This window comes from Oryctolagus cuniculus, chromosome 17, assembly GCF_964237555.1.
Source record: "Oryctolagus cuniculus chromosome 17, mOryCun1.1, whole genome shotgun sequence".
NCBI classification, from domain to species: Eukaryota; Metazoa; Chordata; class Mammalia; order Lagomorpha; family Leporidae; genus Oryctolagus; species Oryctolagus cuniculus.
In genome coordinates, this window is record NC_091448.1 from 60315735 (window position 1) to 60329017 (window position 13283).

Consider the following 13283-nt stretch of genomic DNA (forward strand, 5'->3'; position numbering starts at 1 on the left):
CCCTCTCAAAATATCTTACCGCCCTCACCCTTCTTCTTGGGATGCGTTGAGCTAATACAACACCTGCATGAGGAGAAGTGAAGTGAATGATGTAGGCATTGTGCTATGTTAGGGCCACTGTACACAAATACTAGGATACCTCAACAATCTGGTAACCAAGATGGCTACTAAGTGACTAATGAGTGGGTAGCATATACAGCACGGATACACTGGACACAGGGGTGATTTACCCCAGATGGGACAGGGTTGGACAGGATGAGATTTCACTGCACTATTCAGAACAATGTGGGGTTTAAAATTTGGGAACTGTTTATTTCTGAAATTTCCCACTGAATGTTTTTGGACCATGGCTGACCGCAGGTAACTGGAATGGTGGACAGTGAAACTGTGGATAAGTGAGGACCCCTGTAATGAGTAAAAAATTCTGCTTTCCTGGTGTGTATTTGGGGGAGGGGGAAGGAGAAGGAATAGGAGCTGATGAAAAGGGAACTGTAAGACACACAGAAGACGGGGTAAGGCAATGCACACAAAAATTCAACAATAAAAATGGCCTAATGATGCATGTGAGGAGGAAAGAGGAGACACAATCCTAGTATCTACCATCAAGCACACTGCATATCAAGTCATACAGAGAGCTCTGTTTAAGACCTGCTCAAAGATAGGAAAGGAACAAACTTTTAAAAAATTTTTTCTAAAAATTTATTTGTATTTGAAAGGCAGAGTGATACAAAGAGAGGGAAAGACACACAGAGAAGGAGAGAGATGAGAGAGGTCTTCCATTCATTGGTTCACCCCCCAAACGGCCACGATGGTCAGGACTGGGCCAGGCCAAAGCCAGGAGCCAGGATCTACAACCAGGTATACCACATGAGTGGCAGGGGCCCAAGTGTGTGGGCCATCTTCAGCTGCCTTCCCAGGTGCTTTAGCAGGGAGCTGGATGGGAAGTGGAGCAGCCAGGACTTGAACTGGTGCTTGCAGGCTAAGACTTAACCTCTACACCACCATGCTGGCCCCAGGAACTTCCTTGGAGGCTGAAAACACAATGTCAGTGGAAGACAGAAAGGAAGCAGAACCTGTCCGTGTGTGTGTGTGTGTGTGTGTGTGTGTGGTGGGGGTAAGGGGTGGGGGGTACGCATGTGCTTTCTTCCCTGCCATGAGAGGGGTAGGATAAAAAGTGTTGAAAGACACTGAAGTCTAAGAAGAAGGACCCCGAAATGAGCTCACACCCCTGGCCCAGACAAATCACATTCCAGCACAAAGGAACCCTCTCAACCACAGTTAAGTCTTTGTTATGTTTGGATCTGGTTTGTCCCTCAATGGTGCATATGCTGGAAACTTGGTCCCCAGTGTAATGGTAATGAAAGGTGATGGGACCTTTAAGAGGTGGGGCTAGGGGGCCAGTGCTGTGGCATAATGGGTTAAGCTACCATCTGGAGCGGCAGCATACCATATGGGTGCTGGTTCGAGTCCCTGCTGCTCTCCTTCCCATTCAGCTCCCTGCTAATGCACCTGGGAAAGCGTCAGAAAACGGCCCAAGTGTTTGGGCCCCTGCACCCACGTGGGAGATCTGAATGAAGCTCCTGGCTCCAGGCTGGGCCAGCCCCACCCCCGCCATTGCAGTCATTGGGAGGTGAACCAGCAGAGGGCAGACCTCTCTGTGTAATTCTTTCAAATAAGTAAGTAAATAAGTAAGTAGGAGGGGCCTGGTGGGAGGCGATCCAGTCCTGACCAGTCTTGTGAAGGGATTAATGCTGGTCTCACAGGAGAGGATTTCCCCCCATGGGAGTGTGTTGTGAGACAGCAAGGCAAGGCCCTATCCTGCTCCGCTGCTTCCTTGCTCACTCATGCACCCCTTCTGTGCGCCGCCAGTTCTCTTCCCGCTGCTCTGCATCCAGACACTGGCACCACCTGACACCAGCACCACGCCTGCACTTGGCAGCCACCAGAGAGCTCATCTCTTTATAGCATAATGAGCATCAAGTGTGCTCTTATAGAAACACAAAAGGACACAGTCTTCACTAAAGAATACTAATGAGGATCAGGGACAGGGCCAGAAGGCTGGAGACAGGCAGATACTCAGAGCCATCACTAGTATCCCTCTATTAAGTATATACGAAGAGGGCCTCAGACATGAAGTGGGAAGCCACTGCCCACCATCTGACAAAGGCCCAGGAGGTCCTGCTCTGACCTGTCCCATTGCCTCAGGGTAATGTACTGAGAGAAGTTTAAATATTTGCACAGTTTTATATTTTTGTATCTTTAAAATCTTTTAAAGATTTATTTATTTGTTTATTTTACAGGCAGAGTTACAGACAGAGAGGAGAGATAGAGAGGTCTTCCATCGGCTGGTTCACTCTCCAAATGGCTACAATGGTTGGAGCTGAGCTGATCCGAAGCCAGGAGCCAGGAGCTTCCTCTGAGTCTCCCACGTGGGTGCAGGGGCCCAAGCACTTGAGCCATGCTCTGCTGCCCTTCAAGGCCATCAGCAGGGAGCTGGATTGGAGTGGAGCAGCCGGGACTCAATTGGTGCCCATATGGGATGCTGGTGCTGCAGGCAGAGTCCTAGCCTACTACGCCACGCCGCTGGTCCCTCCTTTTGTATCATTTAAATTTTTAAAAAATATTTATTTATTTATTTATTTGAAAGTCAGAGTTACACAGAAAGAGAAGGAGAGGCACAGAGAGAGAGAGTCTTCCATCCGCTGGCTCACTCCCCAATTGGCCAGAGCTGAGCCAATCCAAAGCCAGGAGCCAGAAGCTTCTTGCGGGTCTCCCACGTGGGTGCAGGGGCCCAAGGACTTGGACCATTTTCTACTGCTCTCCCAGGCCACAACAGAGAGCTGGATCAGAAGTGGAGCAGTGGGACTCAAACTGGCACCCATATGGGATGCCGGTGCTTCAGGCAGTGGCTTTTCGCCACAGCACCAGCTCCTGCATCATTTAAATTTAAGGGTATAACTACAGTCTCCCGTGAGAATGGCTTGGGAAAGAAAAAATAAAATAGCAGGTGTTGGTGAGCCTGTGCAGGAACTAGAGCCTCGTGACCTGTGGGTGGCACCGTGAACTGGTACAACCACCATGGAGACAGGTGGTATCTTCTGGAGGTAAGTATCTATACCCTGTGCTTCAGCACTCATACCCCAGATTCACAGCCAGGAGATGTGAGCACACAGAGCCATCAAACAAATGTTCACAGGACCTTTACTGACAACAGCGCCAAACTAGAACACCCCCATGTGCTTCAACAGTCTAAGTCAAGTAGTGGTATCGTATACAATAGAAACTACACAGCTACTAGAAAAACAAGTGACTGATGCACTAATAAATGGATGGATCTCACCAGCACTATGTTAAGTGAAAGAAACCAAATGCAACAATAGCATATACAGCCTGACTCCATTTGCAGGAAGTTTAAGCATCACAAAAACAAATGATGATGACAGATGTCACAACAGTGGTTGCCTTTGGAGCGGTCAGAGACTTCTGGGTGACCAGGTAGTAATTATACAGGTATAGATTTTTTTTTAAGTTTATTTATTTATTTCTGTTTATTTGAAAGGCAGGGAGCAAGAGATCAAGTGTCTGAGTGAGAGAGATCGTCCAACCTCTGGTTTACTCCCCAGATGCCTACAACAGCTGGGCCTGGGCCCCAGGTCAATGACAGCAGCCAGGAACTCCATCTGGGTCATCCATGTGGGTGGCAGGAACCCAAGTTACTACTTGAACCATCATCTACTGACTCCCAATGTGTGCAATAGCAGAAACCTGGATCAGAAACAGAGCTGGGACTCAATCCCAGGTATTACAATGTGGGTGTCCCGAGAGGAAACTTAACACACTGCACCACAGTGTCCAACCCTGCAGATTTACGTAAACACTCAGTAAGTGGGGCAGGCATTTGGTCCAAAAGCTAAGATGTACATGTTCCATATCACGTGCCTGTGAGACCTGGCTTTGCTCCCAATTCCAGCTTCCTGTGAAGACAGACCTGAGAGGCATCAGGTGATGGCTCAACTAGTTGGGTCTCTGCCACTCATGTGGAAGACCTGGATGGAATTTCTGGTTCCCGGCTTGGCTATTGAGGGCATTTGGGGAATGAACCAGTGGATGTGTCTGTCTGTCTCTCAAATGAAAAGAAAGACTTAACGAGATACACAGTCACAGTCAAGATGAGTGCATGTGTTGTACTTCACTAAAAAAAGAAAAGGAAAATTGTGGCGGGGGACAGGAAGTTGCAATTCAAGCAAAGCCCTGGTCCGGCTCCTCCAGATGCTAGCCTACTTCAAAAAAATTTTTTATTGTAGCAAAACAGGCATAAAATACAACATACCATTTACATCATGCCATTCAGTGGCATTAAACACATTCACAATGTATTTCCAGGAAATCTTCATCATCCCAAACAAAAACCCGACTCACTACACAGAAACTCCCATTGCCTTTACAAAGAGGAGTCTGGTAAAAGCTGGAACATTAGCCAAGAAAACCTGGTCCAGATTTCAAACAAATTGTTCATTTTCAAAACAAATAATTAATATTAAAAGGATGATTTATGTGTGCTTCCAGGTACTCAATGTCAGTGTGACCACATTTTCTGGACAAGGGCCTAGTTCACGAATTTAGCACTGGACCAAACCCAACATTTAGGTTGACATGGAAGTTACACCAATTCCATTCTTTGTTTTTATTTATAAAGACTTATTTTATTTACTTGAAAGGTGGTGGGGGTGGGGGGACAGAGAGCGTGCGAGCGCGAGAGAGGTCTTCTGTCTGCTGGCTCACTCCTCAAATGGCTACAATGGCCAGGGCTAGACCAGGCTGAAGCCAGGAGCCAGGAATTCATCCAGTTCTCCCGCATGGGTGACAGGGATCTAACTACTTGAGCCATCTTCTGCTGCTTTCCTAGGAGCATTAGCAGGGAGCTGGATTGGAAGTGGAGCAGCTGGGACTCAAACTGGGGTACCAACATGGGATGCTGGGATCACAGGCAATGGCTTAACCCACTGCACCACAACACCGGCCCCAACACTGCCCTTCTTACTAGGACCCAAAATTGTCTTTCCATCCCCCATCTCTGCACAGAGAGCGCGCCTTCACGCAAACCCTTCAGCCTCTCCAACCAGTGTAATGTGCGTTTAATATTAAATGACCACAGTGCATAATGTCAGCAGCTTCTTCTCAACAGAAAAAAAAAAAACTGCCATTATTCACTCTGCCAAGAAGTGTGCCCAGGTATTTCCCAGGTTGCGAGAGGAAAATCAGTTCTGATTTTAGACTTTGGAAATTCCCTCGATGCCTCTTCAAATGAAAAGGAGGAATCACCACAATTGAGGGCACTCTAAACGCAGTAAAGCAAGGGATATACATGGGGTTCTGCTTTTCTCCATCGGATTCCCTGAACTGCCTAGAACTGATAAATTGGCTCAAAGTGCATAATGACCAAATTTACATCAAAAGGCCCAGAGAGGGGTCTGGCACTGTGGTAAAGTGGGAGACCCAGAAGAAGCTCCTGGCTCCTGGCTTTAGACTGGCCCAGCTCCAGCCGTTGTGGCCACTTGGGGAGTGAACCAGTGAATGGAAGACCTCTCTCTCTCTCTCTGTCTCTTTCTCTGTCTGTCTCTCCCTCTCTGTGTCTATAACTCTGTCTCTCAAATAAATAAATTAAAAAAAAAAAAAAAAGCTCCAAAGACCGAGAGCTCGGTACATAAACCAGGGCAGGATACAACCAATGAGAGCACAAGGCTAAGGAGACTGCCCTGTCCCCACCCCAGCAACCTGGCACAGTGCCAGCAAGCAGAGCTTGCCCCAACCCCTCCATAAGAGGAAGTCCCTGGAGACACATGGTCAAGTCAGAAGACAGGTGGCCAGTGCTAAACTGCAGCAAAACAAAACCCTGTGAAGGCACAGGAGAGAGTAGGGGGCTCGCAAGAACTCCCAGAGGAGGTGTCGATTAGATTTTCATTAGGCAGAAGATGGGGTGGGGCAGTGTTCTGGAAGGGGCAGGTGTGTGCTGAAGGGTAGACAATAGTAGGGGGCAGGCACTTGTGCCAGGAGGCCCTGGGGAGATAGAGGGCTCCCCCACAACCTAGAGTGCAGTGATAAGGAATTCGGACTTAACTGAGTAGACGATGGGGACGTCCCTGTGTGTTAAACCAAGCCACGAATGGGGCTGGATCCCTCTGGAGAGACCCACTGTGAGCAGGACACACAGGAGGCGTGGCAGGAGGCAGTGAGGAGAGAGCTCCCCACCCAGGGGAGGCCTGTTAAGACAAGGTCTGGCCCTTCTTTTGAAGATGGAAGGCAGGCTGATCTCGAGGCCCAGGGAAGAGAATGATGAGCACAGGTGACTAGAAGGGAGCCAATGAGGAACCCGCCGTGGAGAGCACTGTGGGCTCTCCTGGGAATTTCCTTGAGTGGTCCTTCTCAGCCCACCCACAACCCTATGATGTTGTACATGAGGAAAGCACAAATAAGCTGTGTGCTGGGTGAGGCACAGCTGGGCTTTAAACCCCGAACCGTGTTCCTATTACATCCCCAGGTTAAAAACAAGAGACTCCTGTCCATCTCATGGCAGAAGAGAGCCATGCATGTTGGAGTAGCAGCACCAGTCAGCAGCCAAGGGCTTGGACTGGGTGCATAACCTTGGACTTGAACAAATCACTTCACCTCTCTCTGTCAGGCTGTTTCACCTAAAAATAGGTATATTAACGGTACCTTCTTCATGGTGTTATTCTGAGGATTAAATGACACGGAATATGCTCAGACTAATAACATCTGTCAGGTTGTATTAGTCAGCCTTCTGTAACTACAACGAAAGACCCGAGACAAGCTACTGACAAAGGAAAGAGGTTTATTTATCTCACAGTACTGGAGATTCAAATTCAAGATTAGATAGCCCCATTGGTTCCAAAAGTGCCACCTTGGGGACCAAGCCTTTAATGCTCTGGGAGCATTCTGCATCCAAATTAATATCCAAACCATAGCACACATACTATGCATTCAATAGATGCATGCTAAAATAAGAAACAAAAACACACAACTATCTTTTTCTTATTGCTACCCTGTTCATGCTTAATTCAAATTAAGGCAAAGATGAGAGGGGAATATTGTTAGGAGAAGTTAAAGCAACACAAGGGGATGCCAGCAGGCACAGTAGAATACCAATCAAGTCATTGCCTCCCTGGACCCCAGGCCCTTCTTCTGATAAATTCATCCAACAACGATAGCCAGTGAAAATGTATGGCTATACATTTTATGTACTATGAAGTACATAAAAACACTGCTCCACGCAAGATAACCACCCCTAAAAGTATTGCTGCTTTAGCCGCACGTGCAACGCTGGTTCGGAAGCCCAATTCTGAGTTCTGTTTTGTCAGCTGCACCCAACTTCCCCTGCCTCTTCTTAATCTCTGAGACCTCACTCTGCACCACAGACAGATCTGGTCTTGTCTTTATCCGGGGAGCAAGACTAACAGCATGCGCTACAGGCCAAGGCTGGGCCACCTTCTCACTACACAGCATGGAGAATCTGGGTACCTAAAGAGCTTTCCAAGGGGGCACTTTGCTTCCCCTGCACCTTTCACAAGGAATTCCATTTGAGAATGACTGATGGGTTAGATGCTTTCCCATGAGGCAGGGCACAAAGACTAAAAACCATTCCCTGTCTCTGAAACAGTGAGACTATTCCTTCTTTATCGCTGTTTGTTTTGCTTGTTTGTTTGTTTTTACTTATTCTTGTTTTTTTCTCTGTTCATAGTTGCATTTTTGGCTTTGTTTCCTGGTCATCCAGTGCAGCTTCAGCACCATTTGAGGTTTCTGGTTTGTCACAGAAGATCCTCAGGAAGGTGTGTGTCTAGTTAAGTATTTTCATGAAGGGTTTCACCGATACTGAAGCTGCAGAGCACCTGTACATGAAAGCTTACAAAAGGGAAAAAGATTAACTGCATCACAGATTAAAGTCACTAAAAGATTTCTCTCAGTTCCACAAAGGTAGAGGGAGAAGTGCAAAGCCTAAAACCATCAAAGTACTATCTGGTCTTTAGTGTTAGATAATGTGTTACGGTTTTATTAGTGGTTCTCAAACTTGAACAGGCTTCAGAATCCTGGGGGAGGATTTACTTAAATGCAATCTGCTGGGGCCCAGCTTTGTAGTGCAGCAGGTTAAGGTGCCGTGTGCAACACCAGCATCCTGTGTGAATGCTGGTTCAAGTCCCGGCTGCTCCACTTCCCATCCAGCCCCCTGCTAATATGCCTGGGAGAGCAGTGGAAGATGGCCCAAGTGTTTGGGCCCCTGCTACCTAGATGGGGGATCTGGATAGAGTTCCAGGCTCCTGGATTTGGCCTGGCCCAGCCCCAGCCATTGTAGCCATCTGGGAAGTGAACCAGCAGATGCACAATAAGGACCTCTCTCTCTCTCTCTCTTCCTCTCTCTCTCTCCCCCACCTTTCAAATAAATCAATAAATCTTTTCTTAAAGATTTCTTAAAAGATTTTTATTTTCTTAAAGATTTATGTATTTATTTGAAAGTCAGAGTTATACAGAGAGAAGGAGAGGCAGAGAGAGAGAGAGAGAGAGAGAGGTCTTCCATCCACTGGTTCACTCTCCAATTGGCTGCAATGGCCAGAACTGCGCCGATCTGAAGCCAGGAGCTTCTTCTGGATCTCCCATGCAGGTACAGGAGCCCAAGGACTTGGGCCATCTTCTACTGCTTTCCCAGGCCATAGTAGAGAGCTGGATCAGAAGTGGAGCAGCCAGGACTCAAATCGGCGCCTATATGGGATGTCGGCATTGCAGGCAGCAGCTTTACTTGCTATGCCACAGTGCCAGCCCCCAAATCAATAAATCTTTAAAAGAAATGCTTTCTTTAACCAAATACATCTCAAACATCATCAATATGCAAGCCATATAAGATTCAGTCATGTATCATTTAGCAGGGAAACATTCTGAACAGTGCACTGTCAGACAGTTTTGTCCTTGCGTGAACACCGTAGACTGTACTTACACAAGCCTACTTGGGAGAGTCTCCAACTCAGCCTCTCTCCAGCACCTTGGATGCAAAACTGGATTCCAGAAAGTCCTAGTCACCCACAGCCTCCCTCCGTTAGCTTAAAGTTTCCTTGTTTTGCTTCTATGACTGCAAATCAACCTCTTTGTAAATTTAGCTCACTGAATCAAGAGAGTGGGTGCAACTGGCCCTACACAATCCATGATGGTAAGACTCAGGATGTCAGTGATCGTCCCTATAGAGAGCATCTTCATGTTTGGTCTTGTCTTGAGGGTTGTTCCAGAAATTCCAGGCCCTTGAGTGAGAAGTCACTGTCACCTGACTCACTGAAACCCACCTTGCCATCACCAAAACTCCCAAAAGAATATGATATCACTGACCCGTCAAAGGAGGGCTTCAAGCCGTGCAACCAACCATGGACCTGGACATGAGTTAAACATGCACCCCTCAACTCCAACTTCAACCTCTATGAACCCTTATCCTTAACCACCTGAGGAGCCCGGGAATAAATCCACAGCTGCCAGGCTCCATGCTCCGTGCTTTGCAAAAACCACCTTTCTTCCGCAGCACCCCAATGTCAGTGATTGGTCAGGTGAGCGGACACAGGTTCTGGCAGGCTCTATAACAAGCCAAGACACATACGCTGTCTTGACAGGAAATAGCCTATTTCTCCTAGGGCAGTGATGAATGAAATAGTGTGGGATTCAATCGAGCACCAGAGAAAACGATGCCATCGAGTGATGCAGTAAGCACAAGAGGCATGACAGGCTGTAGCCAGCATAATGCAGCAAATACAGTTTAGCAGTGCACTTTTTTAATTAGCAGAAGGAATGCACTCTGAAATATAGTAAATACATACATAAGTATATAGCTGTTTGTATCATTGTCAAGAATCATGTACTGACTGTAATTGTATGCACTATACTTTTTTTTTTTTTTTTTGACAGGCAGAGTGGACAGTGAGAGAGAGAGACAGAGAAGAGAGAAAGGTCTTCTTTTGCCGTTGGTTCACCCTCCAATGGCTGCCGCGGCCAGCGCACTGCGGCCGGCTCACTGCGCTGATCCAATGGCAGGAGCCAGGTGCTTTTCCTGGTCTCCCATGGGGTACAGGGTCCAAGCACTTGGGCCATCCTCCACTGCACTCCCTGGCCATAACAGAGAGCTGGCCTGGAAGAGGGGCAACCGGGACAGAATCTGGCGCCCCGACCAGGACTAGAACCTAGTATGCCAGCGCCGCAAGGCGGAGGATTAGCCTAGTGAGCCGCGGCGACGGCCTGTATGCACTATACTTTTAAAGGGCCAGCAAAGCAGCAGGTGTCTTTGTGCTGTGGTGTTAGGGTGGCTACGTGACCAGGTAACATAAATTTCTTAGCTCCACCAGAATCTTAGGGCACTCCCCATTCATCATATGCAGCCCAAGTTGAACAAATGTCATTTGGTAGCACATGACTACATATTTATGAGATATTCTCCATATTTTTGGTATTAACTCTTCAAATTTGGTGTGTATTTCACATTTACAATGCATGTTAATTGAAGAACTAAGTTGCTTCCCTTGTATGGCCTAAAGAATGGCTCCAGTGGTCAAACTTCTTACGTCTCTTGGAAGATCTGACCGCTTCTTCTTTTTCTTTTTTAAAAATGATTTACTTATTTATTTTGAGAGAGTTACACAGAGAGAGAGGGAGGGACAGAGATCTTCCATCCACTGGTTTGCTCCCCAGATGGCCACAATGACCAGTGCTGGGCCAGGTCAAAACCAGGAGCCAGGAACTTCATCTGGGTTTCCCACATCCGCTGCTTTTCGCAATAGCATGGAGCTGGATCAGAAATGAAGCAACTGGGACTCCAATCGGAGTCGATATGGGATGCTGGTGTTGTAGGCACCACAATGTTTGCCCTTCTGACCACTTGTTATCAATGGTTGGTTGGTTGGTTTTTCAAAGGTAGAATGACACAGAGAGAAGGAGAAACAGAGACAGGGCCGGGGAGAGAGATCTTGCAACCACTAAATGTCCACAATAGTCCGGCTGGGCCAGGCTGAAGCTAGGAGCCAGGAACTCCACCTGGGTTGCCCCTGTGGGTGCTGGGAATCCCAAGTATTTGAGTCATCACCTGCTGCTTCCCAGGCACATTAGCAGGGAGCTAACAGTAGCTGAGATTTGCACCAGCACTAGCACTCCATTACAGGATGTACATGTCGCAAGAGGCAGCTTAACCCTCTGTGCCACAATGTCAGGCTCCTGTCTGCTTCTTTACTCTCTTCCTGATTTTTTATTAAAGTCAAAAGAGCAAAAACTTGGGACAGGTTTCTGCTTGGTTAGACATGAGTCATGTATTGACTCTGACCAGTATGCTGTGGAGGGAGGGGCTAGGGCTCCTCAGTGGTGCCCACATGGGATGCCGGCATTGTAGGTGGAGGCTTAACCCACTACTCCATAATGCTGGCCCCTTCACCACTTTTTAAATATATTTTTGGGGGCTGGCACCGCGGCTCAATAGGCTAATCCTCCACCTAGCGGTGCCAGCACACCGGGTTCTAGTCCCGGGTGGGGCACCGGATTCTGTCCCAGTTGCCCCTCTTCCAGGCCAGCTCTCTGCTGTGGCCCGGGAAGGCAGTGGAGGATGGCCCAAGTGCTTGGGCCCTGCACCCCATGGGAGACCAGGATAAGCACCTGGCTCCTGCCTTTGGATCAGCGCAGTGCGCCGGCTGCATCGCGCCAGCCGTGGCGGCCACTGGAGGGTGAACCAATGGCAAAAGGAAAGACCTTTCTCTCTGTCTCTCTCTCTCTCTCTCTCACTGTCCACTCTGCCTGTCAAAAAAAAAATATATATATATATATTTTTGGGGGGGGGGGCTGGGGCCAGTGCTGTGACGCAGTGGGTTAACACCCTGGCCTGAAGCGTTGGCATCCCATAGGGGCGCCAGTTCAAGACCTGGCTGTTCCACTTCCGATCTAGCTCTCTGCTATGGCCTGGGAAAGCAGATGGCCCAAGTCCTTGGTCCCCTACACTCACATGGACCCGGAAGAATTTCCTGGCTCCTGGCTTCGGATTGGTGCAGCTCCGGCCGTTGCCGCCAATTGAGACGTGAACAAGTGGATGGAAGGCCCCCCCCCCCCCTCTCTCTCTCTCTCTCCTCTCTCTGTGTAACTCTGACTTTCAAATAAATAAATAAATCTTTAAAAATATTTTTGGGGTAGCACTGTAGTGTAGCAGGTAAAGCTGCTGCCTGCAGCACGAGCATCCCATGTGGGTGCTGGTTCAAGTCCTGGCTGCTTCACTTCCAATCCAGCACCCTGTGAATGAGCCTAGGAAAGCAGTGGAAGATGGCCCAAGTGCTTGGGCCCTTGCACCCACATGAGAGATCGCGAGGAAGCTCCTGGCTCCTGGCTTCAGCCTGGCCAAGCCCTGGCTGTTGTAGTCATTTGGGGAATGAACCAGCAGATGGAAACTCTTTCTCCCTCTCTGCTTTTGCCACTCCTTCTCTGTAACTCTGACTTTCAAATAAATAAATAAATATTTAAAAAAATTTTTTGACAGGCAGAGTGGACAGTGAGAGAGAGAGACAGAGAGAAAGGTCTTCCTTTACCGTTGGTTCACACTCCAATGGCCGCTGTGGCCGGCGCGCTGCGCTGATCTGAAGCCAGGAGCCAAGTGCTTCTCCTGGTCTCCCATGCAGGTACAGGGCTCAAGGACTTGGGCCACAGCAGAGAGCTGGACTGGAAGAGGGGTTAACCGGGACAGAATCCGGCGCCCCGACCGGGACTAGAACCTGGTGTGCTGGCGCCACAGGCGGAGGATTAGCCTAGTGAGCCGCGGCGCCGGCCTAAAAATTTTCAATATATTACAAATATTCTAATGATTTGTCATTGTTTATACACACACACACACACACACACCTTTATTTAATTTATTTGAAAGCAGAGTTACAGAGAGGCAGAGCGAGAACGAGGGTTCCATCTGCTGATTCACTCCCCAATTGGCCGCAATGGCTGGAGCTGCATTGATCCGAAGACAGTATCCAGGAGCTTCCTCCGGGTCTCCCACGCAGGTGCAGAGGCCCAAGCACTTGGGCCATCTTCTACTGCTTTCCCAGGCCATAACAGAGACCTGGATCAGAAGTGAAGCAGCCGGCACTGGAACCGGCGCCACCTGCCGGCATTGCAGGTGGCAACTTTACCCACTGCACCACAGTGCTAGCCCTAATGTATTTGTTTTTAAAAATCTAAGAAGCAGATGGAAGATCTCCCTTCTCTCCCCACCGACCTCTGCCTTC

General features: G+C 48.4%; 1 protein-coding gene across 6 annotated transcripts in view; it reads right to left on the reverse strand.

Moving 5' to 3' along the window:
- SPECC1 (sperm antigen with calponin homology and coiled-coil domains 1) overlaps positions 1–13283 on the reverse strand; it is a 338358-nt gene that overhangs the window by 232235 nt on the left and 92840 nt on the right. The window lies entirely within an intron of this gene.